Source organism: Micropterus salmoides, unplaced genomic scaffold (assembly GCF_014851395.1).
Source record: "Micropterus salmoides isolate LMB-PRFRI ecotype aquatic unplaced genomic scaffold, ASM1485139v1 Ms_hic_scaffold_1, whole genome shotgun sequence".
Classification (NCBI taxonomy): Eukaryota; Metazoa; Chordata; class Actinopteri; order Centrarchiformes; family Centrarchidae; genus Micropterus; species Micropterus salmoides.
Window position 1 is genome coordinate 51813217 of NW_024040040.1, and position 25015 is coordinate 51838231.

General features: G+C 42.8%; 1 pseudogene; it reads right to left on the reverse strand.

The window, feature by feature from the left end:
- LOC119896614 overlaps window positions 1-25015 on the reverse strand; it is an 858889-nt pseudogene that overhangs the window by 6111 nt on the left and 827763 nt on the right.

The following is a 25015-nucleotide window of genomic DNA, read 5'->3' on the forward strand; positions in this document are numbered from 1 at the left end:
TTATTGGCATTGTTCAAACATTAAGAATGCTGTACACAAAAATGAATGTAGTTTTTTCAAATTAAATGATTTTAGTGTTTTTTCAGCTACATAAACTGTTTGTGGCCTTACAAAATGTCATGGGGTGCGACCATAATTTATTTTAAAATTAATTAATTTGCAACATGCTTAACAGTTTTTGCAAGTTCTCAGTAAAATAAAGTTTTAGATACAATGTATTTGCTTTTCTTTTGGGTTTTTGTAAATAATGATCTTATATTTTGCTCTATAATGTCACAATCCCCTTCTTATATGTAGTTAATTGATAAATTTTCTCTGTAAATTCATAAAACTGATAAAAATGTTTAAAAAATACCATTCACTTAAACTTACTGTATCAGTAATTAATATTTCAGTCACAGGAATGAGATATTTTATTTTTATTTAATACAGTTATTGTTATTATTGGTCGCACCACATGATGAGTGGTCGCTCCAAATGACATGAACACTGCATATCATTAAAAATATATTTAAGGAGATCAATAAACAAAAACTTCTAAACAAAAAATATATTTTACCAGATATCATTATTAAAATTTAAAAGAACAAACATAGAAGAACAAACATAACTTGACAATATATTTAATCTAATTTCATTAACTGCAGGTATGTTTTTCCTCATTTATTGGGTGTGTCAGAGGTGTTACCCAATCAGCAGCCACATTTAAAAGACAGTGAAGTCCAGTGGCTGGCGTACGCAACAGGATGTTCAAGGCACCACCATTTCTGTTGAAATAAATGCTCTGCTACATTTTGTTAGGGCTAAAGTTGGCTTCAAACTGAAAATAACTCTACATTTACTTGATTTCACAGGGGAATGGAACGCGGTTCTCCTGTGTGAAAGTCCTGGGTTTGACTCAGCCAACACGGCCAATAGAGGTCGTTAAAAACCTAAACATGGGTCGTAAAGCAGCACAATAAATCAAGTGAGGACGGGCGTCTACACTAGTGTTTCTCAACGGGGGCGTTCCGAGGACGATAGGGGGCGCTGAGCTGCTTTTGGGGGGCGTTCGTTGGTTGGAAATTCTAAGGCGAGTTTACACTTAAGATTCACAACAATACGAGTTTAAACTTTAAACTACTTGCAAACAACTGTGGTCTGCAACATTAAAGCCTGCCAGTTTAGTCCACTGCCACTGGACGAGACTGCATTTTTTCTCCGTCAGCTACTTGTGGTGCAGCTTCCTGCTGCCTTCACGGGAACAGGAAGTCAGAGTATCATCTCTAAGACTTTACCCACATGGCGTTTACTGTGTAAACTCTGGAAAACTGACGCTCTCTTTCTTGTTGGAAAAGTGTTTATTTCTCTGAGGAATACACCGTGAACGTCTTGTTATCGCAGTGGTTACACATTTATAAGAGGGATATTCCGCTGTCGGACTCACCCTGAAAGCAGCTTCGCTGCGACACCAGCGAGTGACGTGGACCCACCTCGCGCTGTGAGTCGCAGACAGTTTGTGCCAAAAAATATACTGTAGTTTCAGTAGGCTCTAAAAATGTAACGTTAAAAACTGAAGCCCTGACTTGCTCTGGTGGGGATTTTTAGCGGCACTTTATCAGAGGTGCTGAAGTTTAAGTGTGTTGAATTATTCGTGAGCTTTCTGTCTGATCACAGGTGCTGTCGGTTAGTTTCGTTTTCCCCGGCATGAGCGCCTCCTCGTCTCATTCAGTTTAGCCAATCAGTAACATAATGCAGTATAGGGCATGTAGTTAAATATTATGAATTCCCATTTTTCTTTGCATGTCAGAGAACACAGATATGTGTGAGAGATTCTGAATGTGCAGAAAGTTTGAACATGAGCAGATAAATTACAGTGTTTCCCGTACGTTCATTTATTTGTGGCGGCCTGCCACAATATCAGTGCTGAACGGCACATATTGATTTTGTATTTGTGCTGCAGGCAGCGCGTATTCGCGCAGCACATCCTCTCGCTCGTTGATCTCTCGCTCTCTCTCCCTTGTTAACCTGTTGAAAACAGGCCCCTTTTTCCAGAAAAAATGCCTAAAATTACAAACCAAAATGAATCAGGAATAACTCCTCAACCATTTGGCCTAGATGCATAATTCTGGTCTCCTTTGAAAAGTCAGAAGCTAAGGAATATAATCCATTGTGTATTAATATTTTATTTTACTTTTACAGACTACATGGAGATGCAATAAAGAAAATATATTTTAATGCAATAAACCATCAAAACCATCCTGAGGAAGCTTTTAATGCAACTGAATATCTTCTAATATACCTAGAATGCAATTGTAACTGTAAATCTGATGAAAATAAACTAAAATACAACAGTTATCATACAACATTTTCAAATATACCAGACGAATTTCCATATTTTGGCATATTTATTGTTAAAATGCTGACTTTTATTGATAGATATCTTTAAAACACTTTTTCAGTCCATACAACCTATTTCCAAACGACAAAACATTGAAGTATTGATAAAACAGGAGTATTCATCAACATTCCTGTCACCAAAAGCACTCCCATGATTTACAGGCCTGTAGATTGAGAACACAATCCCACAGCAGACCTTTCTCATTTGATACCCTGCATGTCTATATATCTCCAACGGATCGGCCACAAAATGGCAAAAAACACCGTGTGTTCTCAAGCGGCATGTTTCCTCTCTGCAGAAAAAGACGACAGCAGGCAGGCAGCTTGCAGGTATTGAGCAGTAATCAAGATGGCGCCCGCTTAGACTCGGAGCAACAACATTGGCGGGTTTCGGAGTTAAAAAATCAGTAACATCGCCCAGAGTACCGGGACGTCTGTTTTCAACACAGCTGCACAAATCTGTCCAACACAACGCTGTCAATGTCGGAGACCCAGCTATCAAAAGTTATTAGCAAGCATGTAAGAGCCAAGCTAATAAGGAGCTAAGTTAATGTTAGAATACAGCTGGGTTTTCCAGGCTAACAGGCTGCATCTGCGCCACAGTTACACTGTCATTCTGTGGGAAACACTGAGTTATGATTATTAACAGATGAGCTAATAAAGTCCAGTCAATAACTGAATTAAAACGGATTCATTTATTACTGAGATGAAAAGGGGCCACAAACACATTTAAAAAGGTTACTTCCCCACAAAAGAGGAGGGAAGACTTAATCATGTGTGTTGACTCAGCAGGGATGATATTAAATAAGTTGATCTACAGGAGAAAAATATTTAAAAGCAATGAGAACGCCTGAGAGCCTCACTACATTATATTCTATCATAATTATATTTTGAATTGTCACCTGCCACCTGAATTTTTAGACATTTCCACCATAAATTGGTGCAGAAAAGGCAGAAATTGGAAGAGAAATTTTCACCAGAATGCAGGAAATTAAGGGTTTAATGCTCAAAATCTTCTGGGGAGGACCCCATACCCCCCACTTATTAAGTGCCCCATCCAAGAAAACAGTATCTGGGTTCACACACAGTTATTGGGAGGAATATTCACTTATTAGTTAAATATAATTACTTTTCACATGTTTTTTGTTACCTTTTCCATGTATTTAATAACAATAGTAACAATAAAATAAATCAACAATATTCAGGGCAAATAGCAAACATCTTTTTGATGGGGGGCGGTAAGGGACCTGGATAATGGATAGGGGGGCGCTGGCCCAAAAAGGTTGAGAACCACTGGTCTACACCCACATGTTCACAAAAAAAATGCATTTCCTCCTAAGAAATGGAAACACGCACAAGAGCAACATGTTGCTTCGTATAGTTTTCATTTTAAATTTTCTTTAGGACGCAATATTTTTTGCTTCTTTTAGCGACTCTGCTCCTGCTGTAGGGTCAAAATTAACATGCTGTCCATGGCGAGCAGTTTTTTTTTACTTGGGAGTGGCATCTGCTAAAACAGTTACAATTAATTAAATATTACTAATATTGCTTCGTTACCAAAGTGGAATTACATTATATTATTATTATTATTATTATTATTATATTATTATTATTTTTTTTTGGGGCATTTTTCTCATGATATTGTACAAAGACTACAAATAATCCGTTGTTTCTGAAATGTAAGAAAAAGTGTGTCAAATTAGAAAAACTATTTCAAATTATACTACAATAAAAGTACTTTGTATGTAAAAGTCATACATTGAAAATAAAAGGACAAAAACTAAATTGCCAATCATGGAAACCACTTGATATTTTCTAATTTAATCAAAATTTACAGGCAGAGAATAGGCCACCTAAACAAAACAAGCTAGCTTCCTACAACAGGACTCCATGAAATTTATAATCAAAACAAATATTGGTAGAAATAACTTTATATTAATTGTTTTTCTGAGGTCATACCACATGATATCCAAAAGTGGCAACTACATACCAGCTGTTACAATTTTACATTTTTCCAGCTTTGAGAAAGTTAAAAACCTACTTGCTGTTTCAATGGGTCCTTGGCAAAATTGGTATATTATTAAACTTCCTGTCTACTAATGGATTTCAACATAAAAGTCGTTTGTTGATGGTCGCACCACATGATATTTATAAAATGGACATCATCGTACAAAGTTTGCTTGTGTATTATTATGGAAAAAAATACAGATGCTTTGTGATTTTGAAGAGGACGACAAAACATTTTGGAAATCATGCCAAATAGGGCAAAACACAATTTTGATTAGATTTAAAGTAATTCCAAAGAAGTTTCCAAAACAGCAGTCATGCCCGGACGGTCGCACCGCATGACATTTTGAGACTTCAATTATCAGAAAAATTACAAACAGCTAATGTTTTTTTAAAGTTAAAGGTGAGTACATATATGGGAGAGGTCCTGTATTTATATGGTATGTTTTTATGCTTTCAACCTTTTTTTTTTGTATAAATATGACTTGTTGGAAATGACACTGAAATAGTGTTTTTTTACAAGCAGCGCATCACATCCACACACTGGCGCTCAGCGTTTGGCTCCATAACAAACGAACATGTGATACAATACATGAAACGCTGCTCTCGTATTTGCTCGACTGACGCATTGAAAACGGCATCAATTTAAATATAATTTGTCTCCTGTTTACCTTATTTATGAGAATAAATTTCAATGCATGTAGGCCTATTAATTAATCTGATTCCTGATTAAACTGTCCAACATATTTGAGGTGTTCTTTTGCAGAAAAAGAATCTCTGTTTGTGTTTATTATCCTCAGTCATGGTTCTTTTTGTGCGCCGCAAATTATCTTAAATTCTGTTTTTTATTGCGCACTTCAGGGAAAATCAGCCTTCTTTTTATTGACTATAGTTCTGCCTTCAACACTATTCAGCGTCACCAGATGATGAGGAAACTCCAACATCTCAACGTCCCCTCAGTTCTCATCCACTGGGTATACAGCTTCCTCAGCGACAGACCACAAACGGTCAGAGTGGATTGTGCGACGTCCCCTACCATCATCACCAACACCGGAGCCCCACAAGGTTGTGTCCTGAGTCCGTTTCTGTTTCCTCGAATGGGCGGAGTGCTTCAGATACAATAAACTGAAATTTGATCAACATACCACTCACACTTTCAAACGCTGCCAACAAAGACTCTCTGCCATCCGGAAACTTAAATCCCTTTTGGTTGCTCCCCACCTTCTACTGCTGCTCTACAAAAGCATAATTCAACCGATCCTTCTTTACTGTTCAATCTGTTATTTCAACATACTCACTGTGACCAATAAGAACAAATTTACACGCATCACAAAAAACGCCTCCAAAATAATTGGTCTCCCTCCCCCAACCTCTCTGACCTCAATAGGAAAGCCATTTTACGGAAAGCACACATAATAACACACGACATCAGTCATCCTCTCAACACATTCTTCACTGTGTTACCATCAGGACGCAGATATAGATCCCTGGGCTGGAAACGGGCTCGCTATAGCAGGAGTTTTATCCCCTCTGCCAGCCTGTCTTGGTTTGGGTGTTAATTTGTGTATAAAATGTACAGCACGTTGTTATGTATGTTCATGCTGTGTATATGTGAGGTAATGTACGTATAGATTGTGGAAACAAATTTCCTGAAAAGGACAATAAAGAATCTAATCTAAAAAGTATTATTCCAGTGAAAAACTATACATATGCGCCTGTGTTTCATACGATCATGTAGAAAGTTTAAGGAAATTATTTAATAAGTATTTTCCCTCTTTAGTAAGGACTATCTTAGGCCCTACAAAGCATTACAAAGGAGACTGAAAATAGTGTCAATTAGGCTTCTTAAGTCTCAGCTTTTTTACGGCCTGGGTTAACACCCCTTTAGTGTTGTTTTTGGACGTCTCGCCGTCAAGTTAGCAACAATAAATACGTCCAGTTACGCTTTCAAAATAAAACTAGTGAATAACGTTTTGAAACGGAACATTACTTGCGTTCCAAAGGCTATCTCTGGAGGTACTTTTGGATGTGTAAGCACATGTAGTACCTTCAGAGGTATTTTTATTAAGAGTATTTATGATTATACATGTTATACTGCCTTTTTTGTTCCGTCAACATTACGTTATCAGTTAACCTCTAGATAATCCATTATTGACATTTGTCAATGGATTCAGAATCGTCCAAGTCCGCATCGCGATGCATCTAAAGATCAGTTATTTTCCACACCCCTAGTGGAGCCTGATGGCTGACGGCACAAATGAGCCTCCAAAACTCTTTGAGGCTCGGGGCTGGATGAGTCTGTGGCTGAAGGAGCTCCTGAGCTGCCTCAGCTCAGCATAGAGAGGATGAGAGGGTTTTCCATGATGGTTTCCAGCTTCCCTCTCATCCTCCTCTCAGTCACTGCCTCCACACTGTCCACTTCCATCCCCACCACCGAGCTGGCCTTCCTCACCAGCTCGCCCAGTTTGTTGGTGCACTTACCAAACATCAATCAACTGTTAATTAAACATATCAGATATACAAGAGTAACAGAGAGTCAGTGAACTGACCTCAGAGTCTCCAGTCCGCAGTGTGGATCCTCCAGAAACCACACAGCAGCTTCACTCCTGAATCCTGCAGCTCGTTGTCACTCAGCTGCAGCTTTCTCAGATGGGAGGGGTTGGACTTCAGAGCTGAGGCCAGAGAAGCACAGCTGATCTCTGACAAACTGCAGTTACTCAATCTGAATAAAGAATAAATGATGGAGATAAAATCCATTTCTAATCCAATCAGATGTGTTCAGGTTTTAAATGTGGAGCTCAACATTACTATGTCCTAATCAATGAGCTTTTCCCTAAAATGAGTAGAGGGACTTTGTCTTTGTGTTATTGTGGATCATCATAATGTCAGCCTTCTACAGACATCATCCAAATGTCAGCACAACATTCATACACCTATTCATGTCAACACAGATCAATAACATGCTGCTGATCTCAGGCCAGTCTGTGTGTGTGTGTGTGTGTGTGTGTGTGTGTGTGTGTGTTCTGAAGGATCAATATCAGTGATCAGACATTATTTGTGAAAACACATTGAAACCAACAGAAACAAAGAAATATAGCACTTTATAATAACTACATACTGTAAAGCATTAGTGAAGTATTAGTAAATACGGAATTCATTATTTATAAACCATTGACGAGGTTGCTGACGTATTGCGGTAAGTGTGTCGACTCATTTCCGTTCGGTGCTTGTGTGTTGGTATCGTGTTGTGCTGCTCTCGCTAAATACCAGTTACATTTGTTAGATTACAGCAGCCAACTGTCCGCTAAACACTTATTCTTTACAGGAATTTTGCCTAAGCACTCACAGTTCTTTCCATCTTTTAGTGACTGCTGTTCAATCTCAATAGTTGTTCTAAAGTTTTGGTAACTGACGCTACAGTAATTTAGCTTAGCCATTAGCGACTTTAGCTCAGCAGCTAGCGATGGCTTCTCCTTCTCCCTCTCTCTCTCCTACTTTCTCCTGCTCGGTGTGTCAGATGTTCAGTTACTCCTCTGCCTCCTTTAGCGGTAATGGTACATGTAATAAGTGTAGTTTATATAGACATGGAGGCGAGGCTCAGTGATTTAGAAGTCCGGCTCCGCACCTTGGTAGATCAGTCTTTAGCTACTGTAGCTAGCCAGTGCGGAACGGCCTGAGTTAGCCTCTGGTAGCCGTCCCCCGGCATCCCCTGTGCAGCCAGGAAAGGGGGGGGGGGCTGGGTGACTGTCCGAAGGAGGAATAGTCGTAAGCATTCAAAGTCCACGGGGCATCATCAACCTGTTCACGTTTCTAACAGATTTTCCCCACTCAGCGACACACCCGCTGAGAAACCAACTCTGATCATTGGCAGCTCCATTTTGAGAAACGTGAAGTTAGCGAAGCCAGCGGCCATAGTTAAGTGCATCCCTGGGGCCAGAGCGGGCGACATTGAGTCTTATTTGAAACTGCTGGCTAAGGATAAACGTAAATACAGTAAGATTGTTATTCACGTCGGCGGTAATGACTCCCAGTTACGCCAATCGGAGGTCACTAAGATTAATGTTGAGTCGGTGTGTACATATGCAAAAACAATGTCGGACACCGTAGTTTTCTCTGGACCCCTGCCAAATCTGACCAGTGATGACATGTATAGCCGCACGTCGTCATTCCGCCGCTGGTTGTCGAGGTGGTGTCCAGCAAACGATGTGGGCTTTGTTGATCATTGGCAGACTTTCTGGGGAAGACCTGGTCTGATCCGGAGAGACGGCATCCATCCCACTTGGGAAGGAGCAGCTCTCATTTCTAGAAATCTGGCCAAGTTTATTAGTGGACCAAATCCATGACAACCCAGAGTTGAGACCAGGAGGCAGAGTCGCAGTCTAACACACTTCTCTGCCCTTCTAATTCAGCAGTTACCCACCCAAAACCCTACGCAGAGTCGCAGTCTAACACACTTCTCTGCTCCTCCATTTCAGGAGTTACTTAGTGAAATCCTATAGTGATGGTGTCTGCCCCCCCACCATCGAAATTATTTAAAAAGGTAAACAGAAGAGGAGCTGTGCATAAAAACCTCATAAAAATTAAAACCACAAGCAATAGTGCAAACGAATAGGAGAGTTAAATGTGGACTCTTAAACATCAGATCTCTCTCTTCTAAAGGTGTACTAGTAAATGAACTAATATCAGATTATGATATTGATTTATTTTGTCTTACTGAAACCTGGCTGGGTGATGGAGAATATGTTAGCCTAAATGAATCCACCCCTCCCAGTCATATTAATACTCACATTCCTCGAGGCACAGGCCGAGGAGGTGGAGTTGCAGCTATCTTCGACTCTAGCTACTAATCAGCTCTAAACCTAAATTAAATTATAACTCATTTGAAAGCCTTGTTCTTAGTCTTTCGCACCCAAGTTGGAAATCACTGCAACCAATTCTCTTCGTTATAGTGTACCGAGCACCTGGCCCGTACTCTGAATTCTTATCTACATTTGCAGAGTTTTTGTCAACTTTAGTCCTTAAAATGGACAAAGTTATTATTGTAGGGGATTTTAATATTCATGTGGACGTTGAGAATGACAGCTTCAGTACTGCGTTTATCTCTGTTAGATTCCATCGGCTTCTCTCAGAGTGTTCATGAACCGACTCACTGTTTTAACCACACCCTCGACCTTGTTTTGGTGTATGGTATTGAAATTGAACATTTAGTGGTGTTCCCACAGAATCCCTCTTTTTCCGACCACTGTTTGATAACTTTTGAGTTTGTATTGCTGAACTACACGCCACTGGGCAAAAATTTCTATACAAGATCTGATAGTGCTATAGCTAAATTTAAGGATGAGATTCCATCAGCTCTAAATTCATTATCAGGTCACAAAATAACAGAGGACTCCTATGCTAATTTCAGTCCCTCCCAAGTCGATCATCTTGCTGATAGTGCTGCAGGCTCGCTGCGAATGACACTCGACTCTGTAGCCCCTCTAAAAAAGAAAATACTAAACAAAGACGGTTAGCTCCATGGTATAATACTGAAACTCGCAAATTAAAGCAAATATCGTGGAGACTTGAGAGGAATTGGCGTTCCACCAAACTGGAAAATCCTCGTTTAATTTGGCAAGATAGTCTTAAAACTTATAGGAAGGCCCTCCGTAATGCTAGAGCAGCGTACTACTCGTTATTAATAGAGGAAAATAGCAACAACCCCAGGTTTCTTTTCAGCATTGTAGCCAGGCTGACAGAGAGTCACAGCTCTATTGAGCCAAGTATTCCCATAGCTCTCAGTAGTAACGACTTCATGAGCTTCTTTAATGATAAAATTCTAGCTTTTAGAGACAAAATTCACCAAGACCTGCCCTCAACTGGCACCAACTTATCTCTAAACTCAGGAACCTTAGAAACAGCTGTAGAACCAGATATATGTTTAGACTGTTTTCTTCCCTCAATCTTACCAACTAACTTCAATAATTTCTTCATCTAAACCATCAACCTGCCTCTTAGACCCCATCCCGACTAGGCTGCTTAAAGATGTTTTACCCTTAGTCAGCACTTCTATACTAGATATAATCAATGTATCTCTATCAACAGGCTATGTACCACAGTTCTTTAAAGTAGCTGTAATTAAACCTCTTCTGAAAAAGCCCAAACTTGATCCGGATGTTTTAGCCAACTATAGACCTATATCTAACCTTCCATTTCTCTCTAAGGTCCTGGAGAAAGCAGTTGCTAAACAGCTGTGTGACTTTCTACAGAGCAATAGTTTTTGAGGATTTTCAGTCAGGATTTAGAGCTCATCATAGCACAGAGACAGCACTGGTGAAAATTACTAATGACCTCCTTATTGCATCAGACAAAGGACTTTAGGTTTTATTAGATCTTAATGTTGCATTTGATACCATTGACCATCAGATTCTATTGCAGAGACTGGAACATTTCATTGGCATTAAAGGAACCGCTCTAAGCTGGTTTAAGTCCTATTTATCAAATCAATTTCAATTATTGTACATGTTAACGATGAGTCCTCCATGCATGCCAAAGTTAGTCATGGAGTTCCACAAGGATCTGTCCTCGGACCAATCGTCTTCACTTTGTATATGCTTCCTTTAGGCAATATTATCAGGAAATATTCCATAAGCTTTCATTGTTATGCAGATGATACTCAGTTATATCTATCGATCAAACCAGATGAAACTCAGTTAGCTAAACTTCAAATGTGCCTTCAGGATGTTAAAACCTGGATGACCTGTAATTTTCTAATGTTAAACTCAGATAAAACTGAAGTTATTGTTCTGGGGCCTAAGCACCTCCGTGACGCATTATCTAAAGATATAGTTTCCCTTGATGGCATGGCCCTGGCCTCCAGCACCACTGTGAGGAATCTTGGAGTTATCTTTGATCAGGACATGTCGTTTAAGTCTCACATTAAGCAAATTTCAAGGACCGCCTTTTTTCACCTACGTAATATTGTGAAAATCAGGAACATCCTGTCTAAAAATGATGCAGAAAAACTAGTCCATGCATTTGTTACTTCTAGGCTGGATTACTGCAATTCCTTATTATCAGGCTGCTCGAAAAAGTCCATTAAGACTCTTCAGCTGATCCAGAATGCTGCAGCCCGTGTTCTGACAGGAACCAGGAAAAGAGATCATAGTTCTCCTGTTTTGCATGCTTTGCATTGGCTTCCAGTAAAATCCAGAATAGAATTTAAAATCATTCTTCTTACCTACAAAGCTCTTAATCGTCAGGCACCATCTTATCTTAAAGAGCTCATAGTAGCTTACTACCCCACCAGAGCACTGCGCTCCCAGAATGCAGGGTTACTTGTGGTTCCTAGAGTCTCCAAAAGTAGACTAGGAGCCAGAGCGTTCAGCTATCAAGCTCCTCTCCTGTGGAACCAGGTTCAGTTTGGGTTCAGGAGGCAGACACCATCTCCACATTTAAGAGTAGGCTTAAGACTTTCCTCTTTGATAAAGCTTATAGTTAGGGCTGGCTCAGGTAGTCCTGAACCATCCCTTAGTTATGCTGCTATAGGCCTAGACTGCCGGGGGATTTCCTATGATGCACTGAGCTCCTCTCTCCTCTACTTTCTCTCCATTATTGCACGTTACTAACACAACTTCTCCCCTTTCTGGTAGTCTTGTGCTTTCTCGTCCCTCTCCTCTCTCCTATCACTTCCTGCAGGTGTTTCTGGCTCTGGAGCTGTGGAGTCTGGATCTGTGGTTGCGGGTCACCTGCTGCCCCGTGTTCCTGCTCGACACCCTCTGCTGCAACGACTATTGTTACTAGTCCTATTGTTATTATTGTTATTATAATCATTAACACTACTATAAATATCTGTACCATTTTTTTCATTTAGTCTATAGCAACATCACCTTTACTGTCTGTACCTCTGTGTGGATATTGTGTAGGCTCCCTCCCCTCTCTCTCTCCTTCCATCCCTCTCTTTTTCTCTCTGTTCCTCTCCTTCACCCCCAACTGGTGGAGGCAGATGACCGCCCACCCTGAGCCATGGTTCTGCTCGAGGTTTCTGCATCTTAAAAGGAAGTTTTTTTTTGCTTCTGTCGCCTAGTGCTGCTCTTGGTGGGAACTGTTGGGCTTCTGTAAATAACATCACAGAGTACGGTCTAGACCTGCTCTTTTATGAAAAGCGCTGTGAGATAACTGTTGTTGTGATTTGGTGCTATATAAATAAAATTGAAATGAATTGTTTTTACGTTAATACACATTAGTCAGAAATTTATAAACACAGTTCTACATGTTGTATTCTTTATTAATAATCTAATCTATAATGTGCTTAATAATTGTATTTTCACACTTTATACATGATTGGTTCACTATTTATAAATGAAGTATTATTTTAATGACAAACCATTTATATGAGTTATTAATGGTTCATAAGATAAACTTACTTTCCCGAGAAAGAATATAAACAATCTCAGCATAACTTGTAAATCTACCAGTGGCAAAGCCAAAGGATGCTACTAAGACTACCTGAAAGATGCCCCAGCTAACGTTACTGGTGGCATGGAAAAGCCTCACCGTTACAGTCCTGGGGTCTCATTTATAAAACTGTGCGTAGAATCCTCACTAAAAGTATACGTGCTCCAAAAAGCCAAAAATGGCGTACGCCAAAAAATATTCAGACTTATAAAACCGTGCGTACGCACACTTGTAAGCAAGTTCCATTTATAAATCACAATCAACTTGAAATGTGGGGCATGTGAGGGAGCTCCATGTCCGACCCTCCAAACGCCCACAGTTGCCTATAAATGGTCAGTGAAACGCCGCTCATTAATATTAATACGTCCTGACTGCAGGAAGAAAAGGAGGCAAACTCTGACAGAGAAGCTACAAAACGAGATTTAACTCAGTGACACTGACGTTCCTTTTGGTGAAGCTGAAGCTGTTTGGTGGGTAAAAAACACACTTTAATGCAACGCTTGGGCACCGGAGGAATGGGGGCCCCGGAGCTCCGCCCCTTTATAACCGATCTGCAGGAAGGGGCCTCCCTCTGAGGCCCTCTGATTCTTGTGTGTTACAATATCATTTGTAAATGCTTTGTAAGATATAGACAGTCCTCACTTTAGATGAGCTCACACAAAATACTTACCATTAGTAACCAGAATTAATCATAAATTTTAGAATTAAGTGTCATAAAACATCTATGAACACGCCCTATTAGACCATTTCTAAATAACTAAATGTCAGTATCAAAAAAAAGACACTTACACTTACACTTTCCAAATGATCTTATGAACCATTAACAACTCATATATAAATGGTTTGTCATTAAAATAATACTTCATTTATAAATAGTGAACCGATCATGTTTAAAGTATGAAAATACAATTATTAAGCACATTATAGATGAGCTTATTAATAAAGACTTACTAATGTGTATTATCGTAAGAACAATGGTTTGTAAATGATGAATTAAAAATGTACTAATACTTAACAACTGCTTCACTTTGTGCACCTTTCATCTGTGTGGAGAACAATAAATTGGTGATATTGCAACGAAGACGATGCCTCTGTATCTGATTTACACGCAACATCAGGTACAACATTAGCCGCCTAACGCGTCATAACAAGCAGCTACGGGTCAACAACATTAGCACAGTATTAGACTGGCTACAATGCTTATAAATGATGAATTCCGTATTTGGTCATACTTCACTAATGCTTTATAGTGTGTAGTTATTATAAAGTGCTACCGAAACATTTCTACTTCACCAAGTAAACTTGATCAGTTTCAAACAAATATTAGTTCAGTGTCACACTCTGCATGTCTGTCTCTGTTTTCCCCTGCTCTCTCTCTCTCCCTACCTGTGCCTCGTTAGCCTCATGTCTTTCACCTGTGTTGCTCCCGCCCTGCTCATTAGTCCCTGTGTATATATACCTTGTGTTTCTGTCTTGTCTTTGTCGGGTCATTGTATGTTGTCACCCTGTGTAGCAGTTGTTCTCGTGTCTTCAGCCTTACTCGCCGTGTCTCCCTGTTACCCTGCTCATTTTTGGATTCTGGTTTTCACCCTTTTGGATTTCTGTTGGACAGCCTTTGTTTTTTGAACTGTTCCTGCTGGCTTTCGTGTCCTGCATTTGGGTCCTCCAACCTACTACCTGCTTCACCCATACCAAACCCTGACAGAATGACCCGACCAAATATGGACCCAGCGGACATTGTTAAATTGCCCAGCACCTGGGAGGAACTGGGGGTGCCTAAAGAGGAGCTAACAGCCGAGGAGCCGCAGTTTTTTGAGTTACTCTCTAATATGTGGAGAACGGACCCAGAAATGGCCCTGCTCGTTGCCTCCTCCCGATGGAGAAGGTCTTTTGAATTTGAGACTGTGTCGAGACTTTGCTCTGCAACCCCCCAGTGTGTGACTGCTAAGCCTGCTAGGCCCGAGCCCCGGCCTGCCGGCTGCACGCAGGGAAGCGTCCACTCGTCCTGCCCGACTGGCGCTGCCAGTCGCCAGCCTGATCCGCCAGTCTCCAGCTCGGCTAGCGTTGCTAGTCCTCAGCCTGTCCCCGGTGCTGCTAGCTCCAGGACTTGTTCCCGGCCTGCTAGCTGCATGGTGGGAGGCTTCTTCCTCTCCCGGCCTTCTAGCACCCAGCCTGCTAGTCACCCGCCTGATTCCCTCCCGGCTAGCGCTGCTAGCCGCCCGCCTGGTCATCTCCCTCCTGTGTTGGCTCCATCATCCGGACTGGTTGGGGACTCCTGGACATCTAGCTCTCTGGTCTCTTTTTTGATGGACTTGCCGTTAGAACCAGAGAGCCCTAGGATTGCTAGTTCCCAACCAGTCAGCCAACCAGCTCGGAGTCTAGCCTATGGCCTGATAGCCTGGAGGCTAGGCTCCCCCCGGAGTCCTCCTTTGAGGGAAGTCGCCTGGCCATCTTTTCGGGTTCCCGTGGTGGTCATCGGAGGCGACCAGGTCACCAGCAGCGACCGGTCTGCAACCAGCGTGATCCCAGGCCAGCTAGTGCTACTAGCTTTGTGCCTGCCCACCTGCCTGATCCCCGGCCTGCTAGCACTGCTAGCAGCCAGCCTGATCACCAGCTGACTCCTGTTCCTTCGTCGGTGGTCCGACCAACGCCAGCTTCGTTGGTGGCCCAGCCGACTTCTGTTCCCTCGTCGGTGGTCCGACCGGCACCTGCTTCACCGGTGGCCCAGCCGACTCCTGTTCCCTTGTCGGTGGTCCGACCAACACCAGCTCCGTTGGTGGCCCAGCCGACTCCTGTTCCCTCGTCGGTGGTCCGACCGGCACCTGCTTCGCCGGTGGCCCAGCCGACTCCTGTTCCTAGTGCTCTGTCGGTGGTCCGACCGGCACCTGCTTCGCCAGTGGCCCAGCCGACTCCTGTTCCTAGTGCTCTGTCGGTGGTCCGACCGGCACCTGCTTCGTCGGTGGCCCAGCCGACTCCTGTTCCCTCGTCGGTGGTCTGACCGGCACCTGCTTCGCCGGTGGCCCAGCCGACTCCTGTTCCCTCGTCGGTGGTCCGACCGGCACCAGCTCCGTTGGTGGCCCAGCCGACTCCAGCTCCTCGTGTCCGTTCCATGGTCCTCAGCCCAGCTGCTCAGTTGGTGTTCAGACCGACACCAGCTCCTCGTGTCCGTTCCATGGTCCTCAGCCCAGCTGCTCAGTCCGTGGACCTCAGCCCAGCTGTCCAATCGGTGGTCAGACCGACTCCAGCTCCTCGTGTCCGGTCCATGGTCCCCAGCCCAGCTGTCCAGTCGGTGTTCAGACCGACTCCAGCTCCTCGTGTCTGGTCCATGGTCCCCAGCCCAGCTGCTCAGTCGGTGTGCAGACAGACTCCAGCTCCTCGCGTCCGGTCCGTGGTCCCCAGCCCAGCTGCTCAGTCAGTGGACCTCAGCCCTGCTGCAGCTCCAGAGCACCAGAGCTTTGGGTGCCGACCTCCGGAGAGGTCTTCCCGTCGGCCTCCAGTGGGTTTCCAGCCTCTTTGTTGGCCTTCCTGCCGTTCCCCTGAACAGTCCGGCCTCCAGGGCCGTCCTCCCAGGCGACCTCCCGAACTCTGTGGCCCCCCTGTTCTGCCCAGCCTGTTGGGTCGTCCTCCGGGACGGCCTCCCGAACTCTGTTCTCCCCCTGATTTGCCCGGCCTCATGGGTCACCCTCCGGGACAACCCCCTGAACTCTGTTGCCCACCTGGTCCGTTGGGTTATCCTCCAGGACGACCCCCTGAACTTTTGTTCACCTCTGGCCGCCTTGGTCGGCCTCCTGAACTGCCTTGCCCTGCCGGTAGTTGGCCCTTTGAGACTTTTGGTTTTGTTTTCTGGCCCTCCACCTGGCCTCCCTCCGCCCACCCTGGGCCGGCTTGACCTGTTTGTGATGTTTCGTTTTAGGACGTCAGGGTCCGTCCTTTTGAGGGAGGGGTACTGTCACACTCTGCATGTCTGTCTCTGTTTTCCCCTACACTCTCTCTCTCTCTCCCTACCTGTGCCTCGTTAGCCTCATGTCTTTCACCTGTGTTGCTCCAGCCCTGCTCATTAGTCCCTGTGTGTATATATACCTTGTGTTTCTGTCTTGTCTTTGTCGGGTCATTGTATGTTGTCACCCTGTGTAGCAGTTGTTCTCGTGTCTTCAGCCTTACTCGCCGTGTCTCCCTGTTACCCTGCTCATTTTTGGATTCTGGTTTTCACCCTTTTGGATTTCTGTTGGACAGCCTTTGTTTTTGGACTCAGTCAATCAGCCACTCTGTTGTAAGTGTGCTCGTCTTTTGTTTGCTTATTAAAACCCCTCTGAACTGTTCCTGCTGGCTTTCGTGTCCTGCATTTGGGTCCTCCAACCTACTACCTGCTTCACCCATACCAAACCCTGACATTCAGAGGATCTTCTGTATCCAGATGTGACCGTTTCAGATAAGACATACCTGTGTTAATCCCTGTAGGGGAAAATCAGATTGGCACAGCAACACAGAGGATGTGTAAATACACTCACCTAAAGGATTATTAGGAACACCATACTAATACTGTGTTTGACCCCCTTTCGCCTTCAGAACTGCCTTAATTCTACGTGGCATTGATTCAACAAGGTGCTGAAAGCATTCTTTAGAAATGTTGGCCCATATTGATGGATAGCATCTTGCAGTTGATGGAGATTTGTGGGATGCACATCCAGGGCACGAAGCTCCCGTTCCACCACATCCCAAAGATGCTCTATTGGGTTGAGATCTGGTGACTGTAGGGGCCATTTTAGTACAGTGAACTCACTGTCATGTTCAAGAAACCAATTTGAAATGATTCGAGCTTTGTGACATGGTGCATTCTCCTGCTGGAAGTAGCCATCAGAGGATGGGTACATGGTGGCCATAAAGGGATGGACATGGTCAGAAACAATGCTCAGATAGGCCGTGGCATTTAAACGATGCCCAATTGGCACTAAAGGGCCTAAAGTGTGCCAAGAAAACATCCCCCACACCATTACACCACCACCACCAGCCTGCACAGTGGTAACAAGGCATGATGGATCCATGTTCTCATTCTGTTTACGCCAAATTCTGACTCTACCATCTGAATGTCTCAACAGAAATCGAGACTCATCAGACCAGGCGACATTTTTCCAGTCTTCAACTGTCCAATTTTGGTGAGCTCTTGCAAATTGTAGCCTCTTTTTCCTATTTCTAGTGGAGATGAGTGGTACCCGGTGGGGTCTTCTGCTGTTGTAGCCCATCCGCCTCAAGGTTGCGCGTGTTGTGGCTTTACAAATGCTTTGCTGCATACCTCGGTTGTAACGAGTGGTTATTTCAATCAAAGTTGCTCTTCTATCAGCTCGAATCAGTCGGCCTATTCTCCTCTGACCTCTAGCATCAACGAGGCATTTTCGCCCACAGGACTGCCGCATACTGGATGTTTTTCCCTTTTCACACCATTCTTTGTAAACCCTAGAAATGGTTGTGTGTGAAAATCCCAGTAACTGAGCAGATTGTGAAATACTCAGACCGGCCCGTCTGGCACCAACAACCATGCCACGCTCAAAATTGCTTAAATCACCTTTCTTTCCCATTCTGACATTCAGTTTGGAGTTCAGGAGATTGTCTTGACCAGGACCACACCCCTAAATGCATTGAAGCAACTGCCATGTGATTGGTTGATTAGATAATTGCATTAATGAGAAATTGAACAGGTGTTCCTAATAATCCTTTAGGTGAGTGTATATATACACACAGTGTACACACAGTGTAAAAAATCGATATACAATAACAATTATGTTCAATAAATCAAGTCAAAAGAGAGTCTGTCAGTTTGGTGCTGTGGTGTTGTGGAGCCTAGGGGTGTGCATCTTCACTGGTCTCACGATTCCATTACGATTATCAGGTCAATGATTCGATATCACGATGCGTCACCTCAAGGTGATTTCTAGTGGAATTTCTAGGCACCTCATTACGATTATGAGGCTGAGATGAGATTGTAAAACGATAAAGATGTATTTTCTCACTGTGAGACTACTTGGTACTTTTAAAGCCAAGTATTTGTACCAATCCAAGAAGTAGGTAGTAATGAAATGCAGATATTTAATGTTACTTCATATAACTGTAGCTAACATAGCATAGCATTATTCCATTATTACAGCATTATTACTGACCTCTGCTGCTGTTTTCACTTCTGATGCTGCTGTTATTAGTATAGAGTCAGATACATGTTGAACTACGCACTTTACAGTGCTGCAGCCAAACCACGTTCACTCCACCTTAATATATCTGTTCCTGTTTTTGTCTCGTCTAGCGTAGTCACATGTTTATTTCTTCTAACTTGATATTGTGATCTTGTGTTGAGCACCGTGGGCCTTGAGAAACGGCTTTTCGTTCATTTGTGTACTCGATATGTGGATGAATGACAACAAACGAACTTGAAGTAGCAGCAAAAAGCGTCCTGCTCAGCTTCCAGACCGCAGTCTGAAGAGGAGATGTTAGCTAGCGCTAACCGCCTTCACTTTTCCAGCAGTTGGAAAACAGACAGACTTAAATTAACGGACACGCTGTGACCTGCAGCGTACATTTGAAACGTAGCGCTCATCTTTTCCTCCTCTGCTTTCAGCGTCACCTACTGCCACCTGTCCTGTAGCTGTCCTATAAAGAATGAGGAGAGGACGCTAGCTAAGCGCTGCCGTGCTGCACAGTTGTGCGTGAAAATCATTAACGTTAGTCTGATTTTATTGATCATGTCGAAGTTTAGTAGCAGCGCTCATTAAACAGCTGTCTGTCTGTGCTGAACAGGGAGAACCACACGTCTCCGTTGTGTTCACACCACAGACGGTCCGGAGCTGCACTTCCACATTTCTGAGTTCCGCCTTTTTCGTTCTGTCAACATTATGTTATCAGTTAACCTCTAGATAATCCATTATTGATATTTGTCAATGGATTCAGAATCGTCCAAGTCCGCATCGCGATGCATCTAAAGATCAGTTATTTTCCACACCCCTAGTGGAGCCTGATGGCTGACGGCACAAATGAGCCTCCAAAGCTCTTTGAGGCTCGGGGCTGGATGAGTCTGTGGCTGAAGGAGCTCCTGAGCTGCCTCAGCTCAGCATAGAGAGGATGAGGGGTTGTCCATGATGGTTTCCAGCTTCCCTCTCATCCTCCTCTCAGTCACTGCCTCTAATTACTGATACAGTAAGTGAAAATATGAACAAAAGGACACTTTATGCATGGAAGTTATGTCTGAACAGAAATTAGCTTCAATTGTTAATTAAACATATCAGATCTGGGTCAATGACGTATAAGGATTTTCAACAGTCACAGGAATGAGATATTTTAATTTTAATTTAATACAGTTATTGTTATTATTGGTAGCACCACATGATGAGTGGTCGCTCCAAATGACATGAACACTGCATATCATTAAAAATATATATTTAAGGAGATCAATAAACAAAAACTTCTAAACAATAAATATTTTTACCAGATATCATTATTAAAATTTAAAAGAATTTTCAATCAAAATTTCATATAAAATCTTTGATGAAAATCTCATTAGAAACATTTATTTTAGTGCAGTACACATTCACAGCTTTGTTTTGAACAAACATAACTTGACAATATATTTAATCTAATTTCATTAACTGCAGGTATGTTTTTCCTCATTTATTGGGTGTGTCAGAGGTGTTACCCAATCAGCAGCCACATTTAAAAGACAGTGAAGTCCAGTGGCTGGCGTACGCAACAGGATGTTCAAGGCACCACCATTTCTGTTGAAATAAATGCTCTGCTACATTTTGTTAGGGCTAAAGTTGGTTTCAAACTGAAAATAACTCTACATTTACTTGATTTCACAGGGAATGGAACGCGGTTCTCCTGTGTGAAAGTCCTGGGTTTGACTCAGCCAACACGGCCAATAGAGGTCGTTAAAAACCTAAACATGGGTCGTAAAGCAGCACAATAAATCAAGTGAGGACGGGCTCCTGCGCCAACATGTTGGCAAAAAAAAAATGCTTTTACCTCCTATTAAATGGAAACACACAAGAGCAACATGTTGCTTCATATAGTTTTCATTTGAAATTTTCTTAAAGACGCAATATTTTTTGCTTCTTTTAGCAACTCCGCTTTTGCTGCAGGGTCAAAATTAACATACTGTCCATGGCGAGCAGTGTTTCTTTACTTGGGAGTGGCATCTGGTAAAACAGTTACAATTAATTAAATATTACAATAAAAGTACTTTGTATGTAAAAGTCATACGTTCAAAATAAAAGGACAAAAACTAAATTGCCAATCATGGAAACCACTTTTTAGCGGTCGCACCACATGATATTTTCTAATTTAATCAAAATTTACAGGCAGAGAATAGGCCACCTAAACAAAACAAGCTAGCTTCCTACAACAGGACTCCATGAAATTTATAATCAAAACAAATATTGGTAGAAATAACTTTATATTAATTGTTTTTCTGAGGTCATACCACATGTTATCCAAAAATGGCAACTACATACCAGTTACAATTTTACATTTTTCCAGCTTTGAGAAAGAGTTAAAAACCTACTTGCTGTTTCAATGGGTCCTTGGCAAAATGGGTATATTATTAAACTTCCTGTCTTCTAATGGATTTCAACATAAAAGTCGTTTGTTGATGGTCGCACCACATGATATTTATAAAATGGACATCATCGGACAAAGTTTGCTTGTGTATTATTATGGAAATATAAATACAGATGCTTTGTGATTTTGAAGAGGACGACAAAACACTTTGGAAATCATGCCAAATAGGGCAAAACACAATTTTGATTAGATTTAAAGTCATTCCAAAGAAGTTTCCAAAACAGCAGTCATGGCCGGACGATCGCACCACATGACATTTTGACACTTCAATTATCAGAAAAATGTTTAACCAAAGTTAAAGGAGAGTACATATATGGGAGAGGTCCTGTATTTATATGGTATGCTTTTATGCTTTCAACCTTTTTTGTGAAAAAATCAAGTTGGACAGAAAATGTAGGCGTCACGTCATTGACCCATCTACAATAGTAACAGACAGTCAGTGAACTGACCTCAGAGTCTCCAGTCTGCAGTGTGGATCCACCAGAAAACCACACAGCAGCTTCACTCCTGAATCCTGCAGGCTGTTCCTGCTCAGGTGCAGCTCTCTCAGATGGGAGGGGTTGGACTTCAGAGCTGAGGCCAGAGAAGCACAGCTGATCTCTGACAAACTGCAGGAACCCAATCTGAATAAAGAATAAATGGTGTAACGTTAGAAACAATGTTCCTGCTTGAAATCATTCAATGTTTAATAATCTGTTCAGAGCTGAAGAAGGTTTAGAATGTAGAAGTTTAGAAAATGGAAATATTTGTTATTGTCTGATAGTTGAAATAGAGATTATTTATTTATTCATTGTATTTATCTATTTTATTATCATTTCTTTAAAAACATGATGTCAATAGAAGCTGATAATCAGGAAGAGCGTTATGTCTGTTTGTTTTATTATTTCTAAGTCTGTGGATGAAACGTTAAGTCAGCTGTCAGATTGCCGGCTGATGATTGGTTCTGACGGATCCTTCTACTTGCAGACTGCATCAACACGGACTGTTAAATTCTTAAATAGCGTGTTAGCTTGCTGACACTGTTTGGAGTAAAGCAGCCGTCCTCCTGATCAGTCCTGAGCTCCATCAGAGAGTCCAAACATTTCAGACACTAAAAGTTGAAAGTTTCCTCTGCAGAGTTTCCTCTGTCTGACCTGTCAATTTGATTTTTCAAAACACACTTTTATTAGTCGCTACTCGCTCACACACGATACATTTATATGGTCAACACATCAGCATACACCAGCTGATCAGCCTGGACAGAACACAGCACCCTGCCATGAGCCCACACTGACAAAAAAGTTTCTAAGTCCTGATTTGCTCTGTAAAAACTGAAATCTAACAATAACCTGGACTTCATCATTTTCACAAACAACATCTTCACATTGACGGCTTGATCTGTCTCCACCTTTTTTCTCCTGCTCACGTACACGGCCATCTTAGCCTGACCCAGGACAAAGTTTAGCAGCTGACATTTGTTCTTCTGATGTTGAGTGTATTTAAAACCACAAATAAAAACCTGTTTAGTAAAAAACTCTTTGAAACCCCTAAAGATGTTTTCCAGCAAAACAGAGACATGAGACGTGTGCACTCTAAAAAAAGTGAAACACGGTCTCCCTCTGCAGACAGAAAGGACACTGGTCCTGTACATTCCCATTCAGCACAGACACAAAAGAGTTTACAGCCAGTTTTCCATGAAGGATTCTCCACTGTAGGTCTGCATGTCTCTTTGTCAGGGGGGGTTTATACAGAGACCTCCAGGCAGGTCGAAAATCAGGGCTTAAACCCAAATGAGTCCTCCAGGGGGTGTCGCTACGTCCATTAAGTGTCTTTTTGTTGAGCGTTTTTACCCACAGTCTGTACAGTGTCTTTCCTGTGGCATCACTCAGAGACACCCCAGCAGAGTTGACCAGTAAAGGTCCCGAAACATCGGTCAAGTCAGGAGACAGAGTGGTAAAAGGATATGGGTCAGTGTCGTCCGGCAGCAGAGAGCCGTCTCTATAGTCCATCAGGAGAGAGACCTCGTGTCCCGTCAGCTGATGTCTCCAGTGTCTCAATAACAGACTGACATAGCGGCTCGACCTCAGCCCCGGACGAACCGCCAGACCAGCAGGACGGTCCGACCGAGGTCCGGTCAGCTCCTCCACCTGCCCCAGCGTGGAGATCCTGGCAGTGCGGAGCTTGTCAAACAGAGTGGGTGAAAACCCCCCAAGACAGTCCAGACGTCCTCCAAACAGAACAGGCTCCTTAAGCAGCCAATACAAGGAGTCAGTGTGTCCCTGTCTCTGTTTGTTCATCAACATCCATACTTTAAAAACACTTTGGTAAAACCCAGGCAGAGAGGACATGCACACACCTTTTAAGTTCATTAAAAACAGAGACAAGCTCAGTCCCAGTCCACCAAACTGCTGCAGAATACAGTAGGACAGTGGCCTCCACACCAGGTCTGCCGGCCCAGTGAGGAGTCTCTGGACAAACTGCAAGCGGAAAGTAGCCCCCCTGCTGGCCAAGTGGACCAGGCCCTGCCCTCCTTCCTCTTTTGTAAGGAAAAGCATGCTCTGAGGAATCCAGTGTAACTTGTCCCAGAAAAAATCCACTAATATTCTTTGTATGTTTGGCAGGAGAGAGGGTGGAGGGTCAACGCAGGCCAAACGGTGCCACAGAGCCGAAGAAACCAAATTATTTGCAACCAAAACCCGACCTTTAAAAGACATTTTAGGCAGCAACCATTTCCACTTGTTCAGGCGACCTTTGACCTTCTCCAAAACTCCATCGCAGTTTTTCTTCAAAGATGCTTCGTTTCCCAGAAACACCCCTAAATATTTCAGCTCTCCTGTTTTCCAGAAAGGCCTCCAGGCAGACTGAGCGACTCTTCAGCCTCTCTCCCACCATCACAGCCTCACTCTTCACCCAGTTCACTTTAGCAGATGATATCAGGCCATACAGATTTAAGGTTTCTCCCAACACATCAATATCTCTCTGCTTATTCACCAGAACGATGATATCATCTGCATATGCAGACAGTTTGAAAAGAAGAAAACAGACACCAGAGAGAGCAGACCTTAGTCTGTGAAGCAGAGGTTCAATGGCCAGAGAATATAACATGCCAGACAGAGAGCAGCCCTGCCTCACCCCCCTCTGTACACTAAAGGGAGCGCTCAGGCCTCCATTTATCTTCAGAACACTCGCAATGTCACAGTACAAAACCTGGATCTTGGCTATGAAACGTGGGTTGAAACCAAAGGCAGTCAGAGTCCGCCACAGATACTGGTGTTCAACCCGATCAAAAGCCTTTTCCTGGTCTATTGAAATCAGACCAGTATCTACAGCCAATGAACTAGAGACTTCCAAAACATCTCGAATCAGAGTGATATTGTCACTGATAAACCTACTGGGTACACAGTAGGTCTGGTCAACGTGAATGACAGACCCCATCACCTGTCTGAGTCTGGAAGCCAGGACTTTAGACAGGATTTTGTAGTCCGAGCAGAGTAGCGACACAGGCCTCCAGTTTTTCAGCTCCTGCAAATCACCCTTCTTTGGCAGCAGAGTGATCACTGCCCTCCTGCAGCTCAGAGGCAGACGACCCGTCTCCAAACTGTCTCCAAGCACTTCC